This window comes from Eschrichtius robustus, chromosome 1 (genome assembly GCF_028021215.1).
Source record: "Eschrichtius robustus isolate mEscRob2 chromosome 1, mEscRob2.pri, whole genome shotgun sequence".
Taxonomy (NCBI): domain Eukaryota; kingdom Metazoa; phylum Chordata; class Mammalia; order Artiodactyla; family Eschrichtiidae; genus Eschrichtius; species Eschrichtius robustus.
This window is the reverse complement of record NC_090824.1, coordinates 162,735,064-162,751,251: the sequence shown is the minus strand read 5'-3', so window position 1 is coordinate 162,751,251 and position 16,188 is coordinate 162,735,064. Positions and strand designations below refer to the sequence as shown.

The window sequence follows — 16,188 nt, the reverse complement described above, 5'->3', positions numbered from 1 at the left end:
AAAGAAAGACCAGCCTAAGCTCCCTGAGAGAGTCTGGAATCCTCAAAGCCAGCACTGCCCCAGGTACCCTAAGAATGGGCCCCTTGAGGTTTCCCTGGGGAGCCACAGGCCTGCCCAGGTGCCTGCAGAGGAGACAAGAAAGGCCTCCAGCCTCAGTGCTCGAGGCCCACTGCAAACAAAGGGACAAGGATGGGAGGTTCTCTTACACAGGTCAGCTGTGCCCTGGGTCTCTCAGGCCTTTCCCAGGCCAGTGCCTCTTAACCAACATGTGTGAAACAGTTGAAAAGCGGTGTCTTAAAAACGCATAATCAGCTTTTAAAAGAATAAGACTTAGTATTCACCTAAAAGGAATCAAAAATATTACATGACATTTCTGGAGGCCAATTTAACCATCTATATCCAGAGCATTTACAATGTGTCCTTGGCCCAGTGGATTCCCTGCTAGAAATATATCCCAAGGATATAATCAAAAAATACCCAAGGATGTTCACCACAGCATTCTTTATAAGAGAGAAGAGGAAAAAAACTAAATTTAGGGGACTGCTTAAGTATGTGGAAGGGTATATCATATACTGAAATATTAATAATTATAGGTGGTTTTAATTTTCTTCTTTTTGCTTGTTTCTATTTCCTAAATTTTCTGCAACAATCATAAATCTCTCTGTAACAAGAAAAAAAAATCAATAAAAGCTATTTTCTAAAAAAAAAAGGAACAGATCCAAGATCCAAGAGACTGTGCATTCCTTGGACATTCAAATCTGAACTGGATTTGAACAAAACAAAACAAAACTGGACAGAGACACTTAAAACCACCTAAGAATATTTTCAAGGACTAAGAGGTGGTTTCCAGTGAAGGGAAATTAAAATCCTCCAGAAGGCCTGAGTGAGTGCAGGAAGGGTGAGTCAGGAGCAGGGAGCCAAATCCCCAGAATAGTCAGGACCCAACATTTCTGTCCTTAGAGTAACTGCCATGGTGGGGGAGGGGTTGGGGTAGAGGGCAGGGATGAGAGCAGGCAGAGGGGCCGAGGTGTGAAAAAACAAATGTTACTTTTGTCCCTTATCAAGGAAAGGACAATGGCCATCTCTTTAGACAGTGAATTCAAGCTGAGTGAGATTTGTTCATCTACCTGGCAATAGGGAATGAATTTTTACAACCAAGGTATAGAAGCCCCCAAACAGAGGTGTGGAAGAGAAATTCTGACAAGCTCTGTAACTGAAGCAAAAGAACTTAGCTGATGTTGCACAGAAATTTTTCCAGATAATGAGCTAGAACACAAGAAGATAATGGAGTGGAACGCTCAGGAGGGCGTTAAGAGTACCAGGTGTAGCATAAACAGAAGGTGGCCTTTGTGTAAGATGACCTACAGCCCAAGGAAGGAAAAATCCCACAGGACGTGGACTTAATTATTCAAGCATCAGGAAAACCTGAGGAGCAACAGGAGAGGTCTAAATTTCTCCAGTCCTCTTTCTGATCAAAAGCTTTAAAATCTATCTCAGAGGGCTTCCCTGGTGGTGCAGTGGTTGAGAATCTGCCTGCTAATGCAGGGGACACGGGTTTGAGCCCTGGTCTGGGACGATCCCACATGCCGTGGAGCAACTAAGCCCGTGAGCCACAATTGCTGAGCCTGCGCATCTGGAGTCTGTGCTCTGCAACAGGAGAGGCCGCGATGGTGAGAGGCCCGCGTACCGCGATGAAGAGTGGCCCCCACTTGCCGCAACTAGAGAAAGCCCTTGCACAGAAACGAAGACCCAACACAGCCATAAATAAATAAATAAATAAATAAAATTTAAAAAAAAAAAAAAGAGAGAAATACCACTGTTTCTAAAACATCCAGGTCATCCAGAACCCCAAGACATGGTGGCTACTAACATAATCTTCCCGCCATGCCCCTCCAACCCCTGCCATCCTACAGCGGTGAACTGAATCATCACTTTGGGGAGCAGGATCTGGGTAGGGCTTGGCCTCCATAACAAACTATGACATCTTAAAAAAAAAAAAAATCTATCTCAGAGATCAAAATTCATCCATTTGGGAAACGTTTATGGGGTGCCTCCTATCCATGCATGCATTCAGCAAACAGCCAGGTGCAAACTTGATGTGGGTGCCACTCTGTGATGTTCAAAGCACTTCCACTTCCACTGGCCTAACAAACAAAAACGGACAGCATGGGTCACTAGCCTGCATCCCTCATAAAGATGCCAAGTAGCACAGTGATAGGGTGCTGGACATGCCAGCTCAGGCCCACGGATCCTGAAGACTTCCCGCCCCCATGAGCATTCCTCAGCCCCAGTGGACCCTGACTCTCTCTTAAGAAATGATGACTCCAACTTGGAAAATAAATATGACACCACACATGAGGACAGCTGGTGCTGGATGATTCTGTGTCTCTTAAAGACATCAAATTCTTCCCCCAGGTGAAGCTGTATCCTATAAATTACAGCCTCGCATTATATATGGCCAACACCTTTAGCTTTGTTCTCCGTGGAGAATTTCTCTTCAGCAAAGAGGAAGCAGTCAATACCCTACTTTGGAAACAGCACAGGTGTTTCTGTGAGACAAAAACCAAAACCAAAAATCAAAAAACCACCTCTTCCTCCCTTTAATTAAAGGGATTGCACCTGTGTATAGAAAAATAGAAAAAGTTGTTCTTCCAGAATCTTCCATGTACTAAGTACTTTCAGCCCTGAAAACTTACTTGCTGTAAAACAAAGTGAAGGCACCAGCTTACGGTACCAGCAAGTGCTCCCTTGGCACCTGGCAGCAGCTGGTACCTACCTGAGGCCAGCTCATAACGACAGTAATAAAAGTTCCCTTGAAATAGTGTTAAGGTTCAGACACTCTGATAAAAGCTGGGAACTTCAAAGATAGGACTGCAAAGCCCATCCCTAATCGTCCTCATTGTGTCTGATGTGGAGGGCTGGGCTCTCGGCTGGCTCCACCACCTACTGCCTGAGCTTTGCCCAGGAGGACTTGTGAGCCAGCCAGCCAGCCAGCCAGCTGGAGGAGGCGGGATGGAACTTTGCACTCACTCCCACAGGGGGTCGGGGGGCTGTCTAGGCCATGGTGCACAGCCATTGGTCCTTGACCTATGAGAAGTCGGATAAAAATAAAGGAAGGAAACAAGAAAATTCTGATCTACAGACATGAGCCCAGTGATTCTGGAGTGAGAACTGGATTCAATGCCAGGTTCCAAGGCTCTCTCCATGAACTTGGGCAAGTCATTGCAGACTTCCGAGCTTCAGTTTCCTGGTCAATAAAAATGGTAACCACCCTAGGGACTGCTGAGGGGAGTAACTAAAATACCCTATATGAAAATGCAGAACAAAGGTGTGATCCTTCTTCCCTTCCTCCCTCCTTCCCGCCCTCCCTTCTTTCCACCCTAACCTCCTTCTTTAAAAATTTTTTTTTTTAAATTAGGTAATATAGGGAATTTCCTGACAGTCCAGTGATTAGGACTCTGTGCTTCCACTGCAGGGGGCATGGGTTCTATCCCTGGGCAGGGAACTAAGATCCCGCAAGACACGCGGTATGGCCAAAAATAAATAAATAAATTAGGTAGTGTATGCACAAAGTACAAAATTCAAAATGTAGAAAAAGGAACACAATGAAAAGTCAGCATCTGCTGTGGGAAACCACTATTACCAGTCTCCTAGGTATCCTTGCAGAATGCTGCACAGCCAGGCATTCTGTCTCCTACTTTCTTACTTAAGAAAATATCTCAGCAACCACATGGATACATAGGAAGCTTTTACATTCTTTTGTACAGCTGCACAGAGCTGCATTGCATGGTTATAGGATAATTTATTTACCAGTTCTCTAGTGATGGACATTAAGGTTGTTCCCCCCACCCCTTTTTTGCTTTTACAAGCAATGATGCAATGAACTATCTTGAAAAATGCATCATTTCACATGTATGCTCATATCTGTGAGAGGAATTCCCAGAAGTGGAGTTGCTTGTGCACTTTTAATAAATATTGTCGGGCTTCCCTGGTGGCGCAGTGGTTAAAAACCCACCTGCCAATGCAGGGGACACAGGTTCGAGCCCTGGTCTGGGAAGATCCCACATGCTGCAGAACAACTAAGCCCGTGCGCCACAACTACTGAGCCTGCGCTCTAGAGCCCACGAGCCACAACTACGGAGCCTGTGTGCCACAACTACTGAAGCCTGCGCGCCTAGAGCCCTTGGTCCGCAACAAGAGAAGCCACCGCAACGAGAAGCCTGCGCACCACAACAAAGACTAGCTCCCCGCCCACTTCAACTAGAGAAAGCCCGTGTACAGCAACAAAGACCCAATGAAGCCAAAAATAAATAAATAAAATAAATAAATTTATTAAATAAATAAATATTGTCAAAACCCTCTTTATACAGGTTGTACCAACTTACACTCTTTCAACAGTTATGAGAGCATCTGTTCCCACTGTCACTTCTCCATAGCAGAGTTAACACTTCTCTTATTACTAGTGGGGCTGAACACCTTATATGGTTAAGAACCACTTGTATTTCCTTTTCTGTGACTGGTTCATAGCCCATTTTAAAAATTGGGCTGATAGTCTTTTTCTTATTGATTTTCTCTTTTTAGATATTAAGGAAATTAGCCCTATCTCTCATATATGTTGCAAAAATGTTTTCCCAGTTTTGAGAAGTAGGAGACTCTTTTGACTGTTTATGATGATTTTGCCTCACAGAAATTTTTTACTTGTGTAGGGTCAGATATATTAATCTTTTCTTCTATGGATTCTGGGTTTTAAGTCAAAGTTAAAAAGTATTTTCCCTGAGTTCATTTTTTATATTTAACATCTTTAATCCATCTGAAATTTATTTTGTTATAAAGTGTTTTTTTAGACAGCCATCAGGTTGTCTCAAGTCACAAATTTTAAAATGCCACCTTTCTAAAATGTCACCTTTCATATTAATTTATCTTTAAGTCCCTTTTCTTTCTTCTCTTCCAAATCATGCCCCTTTATCTCAGAATCATGCTCTTTCTCTCCAAGGCCCTCCCATCCCTTCATTCCATTTGTGAGCCAAGAGTTGATCCATGTTATCATGACTGACAGTCATACAAATTATGTTGAATCTCAGTATCTTAGAGCAAGTAGAGATCTCAGAAGCATCCTTTCATTTTATAGCTAAGGTCACTCAGATCCAAAGAGGTAAACTGGACCTGTCCAAGATCACAGGGTAGCTTAGTGCTTGTGATTTTTTTTTATTACTATTCAAGAAGAACAGAAATATTGATTTTGCCATAAATTCCATTCAATCAATAGATATCTATTAAGCAACTACTCTGCCCAACAGTGAACAGGCACTGGGGCTCCAGAAATAAATGACACAGCTCTGACCTTTTAAGAAGTTCTGAGTCCAGTATGGGGTCTGAACACACACATCCACAGACTAATAGGTAAGGTGACAACGGCCAATGAATGTAGAAGGACTGGTTAATTTTGCAAGGGATGGCATGGAGAAGGCTCAGAAGATACATAGTTTTCAGTTGGGCCTGACATGACTAGGACTTTGTCCAAATATGGAGAGAAGACATTTGGCAATAAGGGAACAATGGGACAAAGTAGGGGGTCTGGTGGTATATCGTCAGGAAGGAAGTACTCTGGCTTAGTGTTAGCTGTGGGCAGAGTTTTAAATGAAAAGGCTCCTCTGAGAATCTGTGGTCATTAGCCAGCCCTCAAGTGGGTTTGGGCTCTGGTCCTCAAAACTGCAAGCTAAGAATTATAAATAAATGACACATCTGTAGGGTCTTAAGGTGTCTGGCAGAAGGCAACACATATTCTCCCTGGAAGAATGTACTCTCATCCCACACCTTAAAGAATTCTCACAGATAGAATTCTAACAAACATAAGCTCACAATAGAAAATCACAAAAAGAAATAAGCCCTCATGAGTGGGAGGGAGCAGAATCATCAAACAACAGAATTACACCTGTAAATACTTCAGATACTAGAAGTACTGGATACAAAAAAAAAAAGGATGTTTAATATGATTAAGGAAATGAGGATTTAAAAACCCAGGTAAAGAGTAAGAGATTATTGGGCTTCCCTGGTGGCACAGTGGTTAAGAATCCGCCTGCCAAGGCAGGGGACACGGGTTCAAGCCCTGGTCCGGAAAGATCCCACATGCCACGGAGCAACTAAGCCCGTGTGCCACAACTACTGAGCCTGCACTCGAGAGCCCGTGAGCCACAGCTACTAAGCCCACGTGGCACAACTACTGAAGCCCACGCGCCTAGAGCCCCTGCTCTGCAACAAGAGAAGCCACTGCTGTGAGAAGCCCATGCACCACAACGAAGAGTAGCCCCCACTCAGCGCAACCAGAGAAAGCCTGCACACAGGAACAAAGACCCAATGCAGCCAAAAATTAAATAAATAAATAAATATATATATTTTTAAAAAGAGTAAGATTATTTTTAAAAAGTCACACATACTTGAAAAATGATAAAATAGAAACATGATGCTCATCCAGATTAAAAACTTAAAGAATGAACATCAAAGAAAATAACTACAATGGATTAAAACACATAAAGTATATTAAAATCTCTGAGTTGGACTTCCCTGGTTGCACAGCGGTTAAGAATCCACCTGCCAATGCAGGGGACACGGGTTCAATCACTGGTCCTGGAAGATCCCACTTGCCACGGAGCAACTAAGCCCGTGCGCCACAACTACTGAGCCTGCGCTCTAGAGCCCACGAGCCACAACTACTGAAGCCGTGCACCCAGAGCCCATGCTCCACAACAAGAGAAGCCACCGCAATTAGAAGCCTGCACACCGCAACGAAGAGTAGCCCCTACTCATCACAACTAGAGAAAGCCTGCACGCAGCAATGAAGACCCAGTGCAGCCAAATAAATAAAATTATTTTTTTAAAAAATCTCTGAGTTAATAGTGATATTAAAAATATCTCAGTGGAAGGGCTGAACAGAAAATTAGAGATAACTGAAGAGAGAATTAATGAGCTGGAAGACAAATAAGAAATTACCCAGAAAACACTATAAAAAACCAAAAGACTGAAAATGAAAAAGAAGTTAAGAGAGGGGGGCGTGGGATGAATTGGGAGATTGGGATTGACATATATACACTACCATATATAAAATAGATAACTAATGAGAACCTACCGTATAGCACAGGGAATTCTACTCAGTGCTCTGTGGTGACCTAAATGGGAAGGAAATCTAAAAAAGAGTGGATATATGTATATGTATAGCTGATTCACTTTGCTGTACAGCAGAAACTAACATTATAAAGCAACTATACTCCAATAAAAATTAAAAAAAAAAAGAAGTTAAGATGTCAAGGAGATGTAAAGGATAGAATAAGATCTAACATATATCTAATTGGAGTTCCCAAGGAGAAACCAGAGACAGAATGATAGACAGATAAAAGTCAAAGAGATAAAGGATGAAAATTTTCTAGAACTGATCAAAGTCACTAATCTTTGGTTTCAGGAAGTCTAATGAATCCTTAGACAAATAAAATAAAATCCACACCTAAATGCATTAAACTGCAAAACACACACACGTGCACACGTGCGTGAACACACACCACCACCACCACCACAACAACAAAACAACAACCAGAGAGAAGAAATTACCTAAGATCAATAACTGGGCTACTAACTTCTCAATATCAATAAGGAAAGCCAGAAGATAGTAGAATACCATCTTTCAATACTAAGAGAAAATAACTGTCAAGCTAATGTTTTATACCCAGTAAAACAATCTCTTAATAAATATGAAATAAAATTTTAGCCAAACAGGAACTGAAAGTTTATGATTAAAACACCTCCACCACATGATGTTCTGATTCCAGAAGGAAAGCCTGAGATGCAGGGAGAAATATGGGTAAACAAAATGATAACTATGTGGAAAATCAAAGGTTAACTAACCTTTCATTGCACTGCATTACCTGAAAAAAGATATGGATACCAACTAACTTTAAACCTTATGCAGTCTGCATGCATCAAAAGGACAGAAATAGAGTATATAAGTTCCAAAGCAGTAAAGAGAAAAAGAGTAGAGAAAAAAAAAAAAAAAAAAACAACAGAGAGGAAAGAATCAGAAAAAGAAGAAACAGAAAACACAAACTAAGATGGTAGGAAGATATCCATATATACCCAAAACTATAACTAATGTAATCCCAGCACTAGGTTGTTCACAGGAGACATGAGGGCAGGGATACAGGCCAAAGAGTCCTCACTGTGCAGGGTGAAGCCGTAGACATGGACGGGAAGCAAGTAGCAAAGAACTGTGGCTGAGGCACCAAAGCATAGCCAGGAGAGGAAGGAGTGGCAGAAAAAGCAGGATTAGAGAGGCAGGAGCAGGACCCAGAGTGAGGAGCCAGAACCCATGATGGGCAAGAGTATCACGACAGTACAGCTACAGAGAAGCCAGGTAAGTAGAGGCCACCAGATGTGATCAGGAGGTAGCTGGGGACATCTGGGAGTGGGGGTGAAACTCTGCTGCTGGAGAGGAGAGGGGGAGAGAGGAAGTAGGGATGGAAAGTGTGGCCTCTTCTTTGTGAAGTCCTAGGGTGAAGAGAAGTGAAATGGAAGGGGGGCAGGGGAGAGGCAGGGCCAAAGGAGAGGGAGACAGGTGTGTCGGTAGCTGTAGCGGGGAACTGGGGCACAGGAGGATGTCCAATGCTCAGTCGTAGGGAGGCAGCCTGGGCAGGACACGGGAACGAGGGTTGATGGTGGGCATGAGGCCCAGGTGAGCAGGCAGAGGTATCCCAGCTTGGGGCAGGGGTGGGCGGTGTTGCTTCAAGTAGGGATGAGCAGTGGGGGGCTTGGAAGAATTCAGAATTTCAGAGGTGACCTGCTTCCAGGTAATGGCAAGTCCACAGTGGTCCTGTGGCTAGCAAATGGATGGGAGGTTGAGACTGTGGGCCTAGGAACCCCAGGATTGGACATCACAGGGTGGGGTTAACCAACCAGTACCGCCAGCCTCCAAAGGGTCCCTAATGCTTACTGAGAGGCCCGCTCAGGTGTGGTCCTTGTGAGGACATTCTGACGTGGCGCATAAAGCAACCATTAAAGTTTGTACAACTTTTTTTTACCAAAACCATGCAGGACAACCTTCCGATCCAGAAGACAAACCACACAGAACCAAGAGTCATCACAGAAGTTCTAGTCTCCCATGTAAATCTGCAGGGTGGACATTCCTGCTTTCTGTAGTGATCATTCTTACCTGATTTTGATTCCCTGTTTATTATACCCTGGGGGGCAGGGAAGGAAGAAAGGGAAGGCAGTTGGGCCACAATGTGATCCCTTATTCTCAACTTCCAACTGCACTGAAAATCCTCACATTTCCAACAGTTCTCTCGGTACTCCCAAAATATACACATGATAGAGCATATGTATTTAATATCAGAAACTCCTTTCTGATGATGGTTGTAGAAGACAGAACCAAAACCCCTCTAGAGATCAACCCACTTTTACTAGTCCCTTTACTCCATTTACAAATATATAGATTATAAAGATAATACATACTGGTATATATTCAAATGGCACAGAAATGAGTAAGAGAGAAAACAAAAGGTCTCTGTACTTGGGGTAAGGCACTAGGGGTGGCGGAAGGGTCAGGTCTGTGAGCTACACACACTAATTAGTAGGTAATAAAAGCCAGTTATTTTACCTTTTGAAGCTGCTGATTTGACATACATTTGGCCCTGCTTTGGCCTCTAACATCCTTTAATCCCCCCCCTTTCAGAATCTACCCCAATTTCCTGCGACCACCTCACCCCCCCTTATTTGACTGTGTTCAAGCACCTTCTATCCGATTCTAGAATTCTTAATTTACCTTGCAGTACTGCAGCAGTCTTGTTTTCTAAATTTTTTTTTTTTTTGCAAACAATCATGAGTTGGGCCCAATAGTAACACAGGCTCTCACGGGCTAGCATGGCAACCCTGTGCTATTTGTAACACATTTCCTTGGGAAAATCCTTTCAGTTTTACACACGAACTATTGGAAGATGCTTACTTGTAAAGTGGGGGCCTCTATAATCTCAATTTTTGTTCTACCAAAAAGAGCTCTCCCTTAGCCCCACCTGCCGTGTTACTAAGGTAGGCTTTGCTAGCAGGGACTCTGGGGCCTGACTGCCTGGGTGCCAATCCTGGTTCTCAAACTTACTAGGTGTGTGAACTCCGGAAAAGTATTCAACCTAAATGAGCTAATATACGGAAAGTGCTGAGACTAGTGCCTGGCACATAGTAAGCACTGCATAATAAAAGAGCTGGGAGAGATTAGTCAAGAAAGCCCTTTGCCTCTAGTTCTGGGAGGCCGCAGACCCCTTTGAGGCTGGTGAAAGCTACAGGTCCTCTCCCTAGAAAAGTGCACACACATGTAACCCTCTGCACAGTTGCAGGTGTAGCTGAAGCCCATCCACAGCTGCAAGGGTCAAGAAGTCCTGGTTCCAGCGCTCTGGTTCTCTCTAAAGTGATATGAGGATCTCAGGGGCAGAATACCACGGCAATTCCTGAAGTATTATGTTCACATGCATGGAACTGTTAAGCAGGTTCCTCCTGCCCTCAGTTTAGGCTCCACTTTTGGCAGAAATGTTACACCTTTCTTCCTCAAAGCCCCTTTGACCCTTGCCAATCTTTCTCTCGCTTCAGGTCAACTCATCTCTGGGTCACCTTAAGACAATCTCTCTGTGTGCCACAAAGCTCCACATGCTGTTTGCGAATTATTCTCATCTTTCCCCAAAGGATGGTCTGGCCCCTCCTTAGTGCTTACTGAAGTCAGACCAGAGCATGTGCTGGCCCCCAGCAAAGGCACCGTAGAGGTGGATGCTGTGTAAGCCCAGGTCCTTTCCCTCAGTAAGCTTGGAGACAGCACACACCAGCAAAAGCCAAAGATCTGAGAAGCCAGAAGGAACTTGTGGGATGATCTAATTCCCTCGTTATCACTCCTCCAAGTCATTCCAAGTTGGGTGACTTGCCTGAGTCACCCAACTCACTCGCAGCAAAGCTGTGAACCTCCCAGTTCGGTACTTTGATTCCACCAGTATTTCTTAGACTTTACCATGCACGGGAATCTTGTTAAGATGCAGATTCAGCAGGTCTGGGGTAGGCCCGAGATCCCGCATTTCTAACAAGCTCTCAGGTGATGCTGATGCCGCTGGTGCATGGACCACATACAGAGTAGCAAGAGTTTACATCAAGGCTAATGGACTATCCCACCTGGTTAAAGCCTCTTCACCCACCCTTTGCGTGGCTGTTTAAATGCCCTTTCTTCAGGAAAGCCTCCCTTCCCCCATCCTCCCTGATTATCCCATGGTCTCTGTACTTTTTCCTTTGAAGCATTTATAACAACTGTAATTAAAGAGTATTTGTTTAATTATTAGTTTAATGTCTGTCTCCCAGGGAGACTGCAAGCTCCACGAGGACCAGACCAGCAGACTGTCGATAAAAAGGCAGCTGTTGTGGACCGGAGCAGCCTGGACCAGCATCCTTGGAGGAGGAAGGGAAGGCTTGCACTGGTGGGAAACACCTTCTAGAGGCCTCATGGCCAAGGGTGACACTTCTGGCTTTAAAATTTCCACCAGTTTCAAATACATGCCGACTAAAATGTAACTTGAAAAGCAACCTTTAAAAAAAAAAAAAAAGTCTCCTAAATCTTTATCAAAGATGTATTGAATAAATATATGTGGTAAATAAAAATAAATTTGAATAGTGGGATAAAGTAAAAAAAAAATCTTTATCAAGTGCAAAACAGTCCCAATCTGGTACTAGCCACTCTGCCTGGGTAATAATTAGGTCCCCAGTAAATATTCCCTTACAGTCCTCAGACACTGTGAGGGCCTTGGCAAAAGAAGCAGAGGGCCTGCTCCCTGACCAGCCTCATTCTGTTGCAGACCAACAATTTCTTTTCCAATTTTTCTGCTGCCATCCTTTCTAGCAACCCCAAAGCTCTGAATGCCCAGCTCCTTGGAGTGGGCAGAGATATCTGAACTCATCATCATTCTAGGGTGGCCAAGTCAGTCCGCCTGGGTTCAGACACCACCAGTTCTGTGCCCTTGTATGTAACTAATCTCTCTGTGCTCCAGTTTCCCAATCTGCCAAATGGGAATAACAATGCAGCAACTAGCACCTGTGAGGACTAAGGGAGATGATACACATAAATCACTTACACAAGCCTGGCCCAAGATCTACGATTATTATTATCCTCCCCATATCTGGTCCAATTCAAGATCTCTCTATTGTTTCACGCAAGTCTCCACCCAGTGGCTCCACCTCATTCAAAATTTACTCTTCCCAGCCCCTCCTGCCTTACCTGTCTGGAGCTTGTTCTAAGCAATGACTCACTGCAAAACTCTGCAGTTCCCATCAATCACCTCCCTGTCTCTGCCTCTGTGTGTCATTTGTGGGTCCCTTCTGGGAGGGAAATCTTTTTCCTAATGTCCAGTACCCTTATTCAACAAGTATTTATCGAGGGCCCACTATGTGACAGGCCCTGTTCTAGGCACAAGGGCTTAGCAATGAACAAAGAAAGACCTCTATCCTCATGAACTGAAAGTAGTAAGAGATTTAACCCACGAATAGAGATCAGTTCGGGTCTCTGGCCCTTCCTTACGTCCCCATTCTTTTCCCTGACCAAGCCTAAATAAATCACACACAAGTACAAAGCATGAAGAAAACATTCCAGATCAAATAATGCTCAGTGTGACTTGGGCACATCCCGATGACTAAACTGCTGCCCCGCTAACTGGTAGACGTTGAAGAAGTATGCATTGTAACAGCCAGAAACACCCGGTTTCCCCAAGTAGTCACACCAGCCGTCAAATCCTCCAGAACAGTACGTGTAACACAACTAGAAAATAAGGTCCTTCGTTTACTTATCTCATGAGGGTAGGATAAGCCCATGTTTTCATGTTCTCACAGCCACATTCTTCGGATGAAGCCTGATTCGGGTTCCCCAGCAGGAATACAGGCAGCAGCCTTGTGTTAACAGCACTGGAAATGGACTCTGAAAGCCCATGTTTGAGTGCTGGCTCTGTCACTTACTGTGTGATTTCAGGCATGGAGCTTTTCTCATGCCTCACTTTCTTCAGACAACCTCTAAGGTCCTCTTCCAGTTTTGCAGTCTAAGGGCTGGGATCAACCACCATTAACATGAGACACAGCAGATTCACAGATTCCTTAATTCAACAAAATGAGCCCCTGCCCTCAGATCCGGGGGGTGAGCAAGCCCGATGAGGAGCCTGTGGATAGCATCCTGAGATGCACCCGACTACTCCTTTACTTATTTACTCCCTGAGATGCACCCGACTACTCCTTTACTTATTTACTCCCTTCTAACGTCAAACTTGAGCTTTCCAAGCACAACTCTGATAGAAATATCCCTGGGCCACAAGGCAAACCTAAAATAGAAGGCATGCAAAATCTCCGGTGGGCCCATTAGTCTCCCTTCCTCCAACTCAAAAAACCATTCCAGACCTTGTCCATCTCCTTGTCTCTAGACAGGGAGCCTAAAATAAGTCTCCCTGGTAGAAAATGCCTGGTTGGAATGGAAGTGACCCAAGTGCAGAACAAATGGCCCGCTGGCCACACACCACAGGACAAGGACTCACCCGGGAATCTGCTCTGAGGAGAAGAGTGAACCTCTGCTCCCACTGCAACTCACTGCATCTGCCTCCATGGGCATACAGGCAACCAGGTGAGCCTGGAGGAAAGAAAAATGTGACCCAAATGGCCAACTCCCCCTACCCTAAAGAAAGCAGCCCTACCCCCACTGCCCTCATGCAAGAAAGCCGGGTCCTGCAGGTTACTGGAGCACTAGTGTGGCTAGAACTACAGGTGACTAATTAGAGGTCCTGTTCCCAGACTGGCAGGTGCCTGGCACAGAGCGACGTGAGGTTCGAGGGCCAGCTGACAAAACCACCATGAGAGCTCTAGAAAATAACATTCGCTTTAAAACAAACGAGAAAGGGACAGCCATACTAAGTCTCAAAAATCAAAACCAGACAGGCCCATGGCTTTGATCACAAACACTAAGAATGCATTTTCTAAAGTCTAAAGACAATTAGGGGTGGTTTACTTCCCCTCCCCCACCTGGCCCGGCGGGTCCTTTGAAAGCCCCTGGTGAGGGCAAAACAGGGATGCAGGCTCCAGGCCCTCTACTTGGCAGAAATGAACTTTGACTGTTTTTACTTACACGTGTACAAAGGCAGGACTGAAAGAGCAGCTTCAAAGTTGGCTGGGTGACCCCCAAGGTTCAAAGTCCCTCTCCGCACACCTATGGGGGAATCTTGTGAGTTTCCCAGGCGCCCACTGGAACTGGTTATGTCCCCTCCAGGTCTACACCGGCTGGGAGTTTCCATTTTGCACAGAAATAAAGGCGCTCTGGGTGCCCTTAGCAGCTAGGGCGCTCGGCCCGCTGCTCTAGGGTGGGCCACGAGGACAGTGCCTCATTGGACCTCTCAGACCGGGAAGGACCAGCACCTCGTAGTGACCCTGTGAAGACGCACCGGGCTGCGGCTACGCCTTGCCCGAACCATCGCAGAGCTTAGAGATACATTAATGATCGTTTAGGGTTAGCTAAAACCCACGCAAGCACCTCCCTGGCCTCTTAAATCTTCCCGAACTACTGCTCAGACTGGAGGGAAGCAGTTGCAGCCACCATAAAAGTCATCTTAAAAGGCAAGTTGGAAAAAAAACCGATACGCACTAGTTAGCAAGTCCGCGGTTAGGGGGGCGGTGGCACGAGGGCCGGATCTGTGGGCTCTGCACGCTGGCGGGGGCTGTCCCGTTGGTCCCCGAGTCCCCGCGCCCACCTGGCAGCCTCGGGGCCACTAATCTGACGCCGGCGATCACACCCCACAGCTCTGTCCAATTAGGAAAATGACCGTGAGGAGACGGAGAGAGTGGGCGACAAGGAAGGGGAACTGAGACTGAGGAGGCTAAGGACAGGCCGTGGAGACCCAGCCGGCCGGCGAGCGCCTTCAACAGGTCCCCGCCCCGGGGAGCGGGGCGTGCGGCGGCCTGCTGCCCCGGGGGCGCCCCCGACACCCCGGCGGCGCGCCCAGCCCTCCCCCACACCGGACGGCGGGGACGCGCAGCAACCCCACCCGCCGGGAGAATAAAGTTTGTGGGCAGCGGCGGGGCGCGGCGGCGGGGCGAGGGGGTGAAACTTTGAGTCCCGGGCGGGCAGCGGGGGGAGCGTACTGGGCGCCGGGACACCCACGTGCGGGCCCGTGAGCCGCCGCCGCCGCCTCCGGGCCTCCCGCCCCGCCGCCGCCGCCGCGCTTTCCTTTCATTTTTGCTTCTCTCTCTCTCTCCCCTCCCTTTCTCTCTCTCTCATTCGCGCGCTCTCCTCGCTCTCGCCCTCTTTCGCTAGCTCGCTCCCTCCTTCCCTTCCCCCTCCCCCTCCACACCCCCGCCCCCCGCCCCGCCAGACGCCATCTCTCCCTCTTTCCCCGGCTCTCCATGTCTCCCTCCAGCTCTCCGGCATGAGGGAATGTGGAAGTGAAAGGAAAAGACGACATGTTTGCAGCGCGGGCCTGCGCGCGGCCGTCCCCGGGGACAGGCGGGGGGCGGGTCGGCCGCGGCCGCAGTGACCCACCCCCGCGCCCCCCGCGCCCCCGCCGGCGCGCCGCCCGGGGTTGCGGGTTCGGGGGCCCGGGGCCGCGCGGGACACTCACCCTGGGTCCGGGCGCGGCTCCTGCGCTGGGGCCCGTGGCGGGCCGGGGCCGGGGGCTCCTGGCTGCCCACCGCCCGGGCTGCTGCTGCGCGCCCGCCGCCCGCCTCCACGCGCGCCCGCCGCCTGCTCCTGCCGCCCTCCCTCCGGCTCCTCTTTTTCTCTCTCTCTCTCTCTCTCTCCCCCTCTCTCTCCCTCTCCTCTCTCTCTCTCGCTCGCTCGCTCTCTCTCCCTCCCTGGAAGAAGGGAATGAGGCAGGGCTGACGTGAAGGGATGCAAAACAGCTCCTCCTAACCCAGCTCGCGGAGGAAGAGAGACAGAAAAGCAGCCCTTTTATCTCTCTTTTGTTTTCTCACTTCCTTCCACCCCCCAACACCCCCCTCATGTCAGCCCAAGTTTTCTTTTCTCTTTCTACCGCAGAGAGGATTTTTCTTCCTTTCTTTCTCTTTCTTTCGGTTCAACTCTCCTACTCAAATTGAAAGCCTGAAGGGTTTTCTCTCTCTCTCTTTTTTTCTTCCCTCTTTTCTTCCTTCTTCCTCCTTTCT

General features: G+C 46.9%; 1 protein-coding gene across 1 annotated transcript in view; it reads right to left on the bottom strand.

Annotated features, from left to right (window-relative positions):
- The window catches only part of ZNF710 (zinc finger protein 710), a 66,687-nt gene extending 50,962 nt beyond the window's left edge, over positions 1–15,725 (bottom strand). The window contains exon 1 of the mRNA XM_068557739.1: positions 15,648–15,725. The gene's annotated coding sequence lies outside the window, so the exon portion shown is untranslated. The remainder of the gene's footprint in view (positions 1–15,647) is intronic.
- Between the last annotated feature and the right edge of the window lie 463 nt (positions 15,726–16,188).